The sequence below is a fragment of the Crocodylus porosus genome, unplaced genomic scaffold (assembly GCF_001723895.1).
Source record: "Crocodylus porosus isolate Cpor-Errol unplaced genomic scaffold, CroPor_comp1, whole genome shotgun sequence".
Taxonomy (NCBI): Eukaryota; Metazoa; Chordata; order Crocodylia; family Crocodylidae; genus Crocodylus; species Crocodylus porosus.
Window position 1 is genome coordinate 92,047,332 of NW_017728886.1, and position 3,663 is coordinate 92,050,994.

At 44.7% G+C, this 3,663-nt stretch overlaps 1 protein-coding gene across 1 annotated transcript in view; it reads left to right on the forward strand.

Moving 5' to 3' along the window:
* The window catches only part of HECW1 (HECT, C2 and WW domain containing E3 ubiquitin protein ligase 1), a 298,561-nt gene that overhangs the window by 136,103 nt on the left and 158,795 nt on the right, over positions 1-3,663 (forward strand). The gene's annotated exons all lie outside the window — the stretch shown is intronic.

Genomic DNA, 3,663 nt, shown 5'->3' on the forward strand with positions numbered 1-3,663 from the left:
ACCCTCAACATATATACAGGCTCTGTGGTGACAGCTTGACTTGCACCACGGCCAAAAGGGACGTAGGGGTAATGATTGACCATCGCATGAATATGAGCCGTCAGTGTGAGGCGGTGGCCAGCAGGGCAAATAACACGCTGGCATGCATCAACTGATGCATCTTATGCACAACTAAGGAAGTGATACTCCCGTTGTACTCAGTACTCCAACTGGTGAGACCACAGTTAAAGTACTGCATCCAGTTCTGGGCACCGCAGATCAATAAGGACATGGAAAAACTTGAGAGGGTCCAGAAAAGAGCCACCCGTATGATATGGGACTTGCAAAGCAAGCATACAAGGAAAGGCTGAGGGACCTGGGCCTCTTTATCCTAAAGAAGAGAAGGTTGAGAGGGGACTTGATAGTGGCTTACCGCTATATCAGAGGAGTGCATCAGGAGCTTGGTGAACAGCTGTTCACTAGGGCAACCCTGGGGAAGACCGGGAGCAACAGATACAAACTCCTGGAAGGCCGCTTCAGGCTTAATACCAGCAAAACCTCCTTCACAGTCAGGAAGTCCACACTGTGGAACAAACTCCCTCCAGAGGTGATACAGTCACCTACCCTGGAGGTTTTCAAGAGGAGCCTGGACAGTCACCTCACTGGGGTCACCTAACCCCAATTGTCTTCCTGCCTAGAGCAGGGGGGCTGGACCTGAAGATCTCCAAGGTCTCTTCCAGCCCCTAACAATCTATGAATCTATTAATTATTTTTCTGTAGTAAAAAAACAAGTGAAAATGAAGACCTGGGATTTTTTGAGGGATGACTTGAGTCTAAGAAAAGGTTAAGAACCATTGATTTAGAGCTTTATGAATTTTAAAACTGTTACGTCATACATTAGAATAGTCTTCATTACAAAAATAAGGTGATTGCCTATATTAAATATTAAATATCCTCACTGTGATTGCTATTAAGTCAACATATACCAGCATTTAATACACTGTTTAACTATTGTCACTGCAGTTATCTTCTGCCCTAAATAGGAAAAATATTGGGTTATAAGAGATCCCTTTCTGCAGTAGTGATTAATCAATGGTAATTGCAACCATAGCAGCCTTAAATGTTTGCAACCAAGATCCCATCTATAGGCACAATGGTTGACTGCAGGGATCAAACTTGGAATTGTCAAAATCCAGGCCTCTTTTATTTGAGCTAAAAGATCATTTCTTTAGCTTTAGGGAAGTCCTATAGCAGTGTAGTCACGGGGGCCAAAAGTGCCTGTCCAGTGGGAGATGTACATACATAGCACATTGGTAGGGTATGAGAAAACAGTTTCCTCTAAAGTCAAGGCTGTCAGTGTTTAGGAAAAACTCGTATGCATATGGATGTAGTAATACTGCAAATGACATTTACCCTACATATCAGCAGAATAAATAGAATCATGTTGACTGCATAATATACAAAACACGTATTAAAAACACTGTATGGAGATCCTACATCAATGTGTGATCTTAAAATTGAAGATTTTTCTTCATTTTGCACTGATTCTGTATACATAAAGGGCTTAGTCTGGGGTGGGCAATATTTTGGGCAGAGGGCCACTTACTGAGTTTTGGCAAGCCATCGAGGGCCGCATGACAGGCAGCCAGGGCAGATAAATATTAATTTTCTAATTTTTTTAGGGGCCCTGCGGGCTGGATTTTGCCCACCCCTGGCTTAGTCCATCTGTCTGTGTGTCTGTCTGTCCGTAATGCTCTTGGGGGGGCAGGGCTTCCGGCGAAGCAGGGCTCTAGCCTGTGCTGCATTTAGAATGATGGGTGGTGCGTGGCTGCAGTGAAGGAGGCGGGGGGAAGGACGGCACACAGATGTACGTAGAGCGGCGGGGGTGGGAGGAGTGGCATGCAGCTGGATGCCGACTGGCGGCAGCGTGGTGCGGTGTTGGCAGCAGTGACTGCTGCATGCAAGCTTTCCCCCCTCCGCTCCCAGTAAGTTTAAAGTTAGCAAAAATTGCTGATTCTTGCCTTCATCCTTTTGGATGTTTTCCACTTTTTTGCATGGTTTGTTTCTTTAAAGAACTGGCCCTATAAATATTTCACACCTGAATTCCCATTATTTTATTTAGGGCTTGCTGTGCACTGACATATAAATAAGAGGAGTTTTCTCTATATTCATGACAAGGGGCTAATTCTTAATAATGGCAGTAGGAAAACAAAGGTTTACATTCCAGACATAATAGAGGAAAACATCTGCAGGGAATTCACTTCTTGTTTCTTTTTAGAAGCTGCAATGCTTCAGAAGTTGCATGAGTCAATTCTGCCTTCATTTATACCAAAAGAAATCTGTGCGCACTCCACTGACAAGCATAGGGTTAATTCCAGATATGCAATACTATAACTAAAACTCACAATTTTGTTACATACACATCAAAAGACCCGTCTTCTCACCAGACCACCTGTGACACAGTTAGCTGATGGGAAAACTAAATTCCACTCATTTCTCAATACTTTATGAGCTTAACTCCACGGAAGAAAAAAGGACAAATACTGTTTGGTCTCTGTAATATTAGATGCCAGTGAAGGGAGGGCTGAGTCTGAATTACTTTGATAAATTAATGCTTTAGGAAAAGATGGAACCTGAGCTGCAAAGCTTAAGCCCATATATGAATCTTCCCAAACATTAGGGATCATCCTGAATTCAATCCAAACTTCCTCCTGGCTTTCATAGACATTTAAAATGCTCCTAGACATGCAAACACAAAACAGAATAATAGTTCTCAAGGTATCATACAATTTCCCAGGGTCTGGAGCTTGGATCTACAAGCATCTTCTGATAAAGTGCAAACAATCTGACTGGTCCATGAGGCCTGATGAAATTGGTAGAAAGAAACTCAAGACTTATCGAGTTTTTGGCTACAGTTTTTGTTCTTCATTTTTTTTCAATGGTGAAAAAGGAAAAAGATGCAAGAAAGAGATGAAACATAACAAAAATTATGTGAAATGCCTTCCTAATATTACTTTTCCATGTGAACAATTTCTGTAACCTCTCTCAGGGAAGTTATGTGAGCATGAATGGTAAAAGATTCATTCTCAAAAGAACTGGAGGAGCCCTTGAGATTATTATTCTGTTTGCAACATTGCAGGGATAACATGCATTGCACAGAGGAGCTGTGCACTGCCTGCCCTCAGTTTGCGGGTCGTGAGTGCACACATGCCTTAGGACCGTGGGAAGTTGCTCAGGTGGGCCCTTCCACAGGCAGCCGCTGAGCAAGCTTTCCCTCCCTGCTTCCACAGTGGGTGCAGGAGGGCTGTTTGCTGCTTGCCACAGGCAGATTAACTTCCCTGTACCCTACCCAAGCCAAGCCATGGCTGGCCCCTGCCAGCAGCTACCACAGTGGCTCTGGACTAGTTCCTCCCATTGTTCTTCCTACAAGCCAGGCACTTCGCTATCATGCCACCGGGCCTGTGGCACCTGGGTTCTGGGGGTGAGAAGCTCTCACCCAGCTGGGACATGAACCTGGTGACACCTCCCTCCTCCCCCTGGTGGCTTTCCTCCCCCTGTCATGTGTGGGCTGTGCCCCAAGCATGTCACTGGTTAGAATCACCCAAGCACGCTGCAGTAAGCTGTTTGAGTGCTCCAAGGGCTGCCCAACCTACTATGCCCTGCTGATGATGATTGCAGGGCATA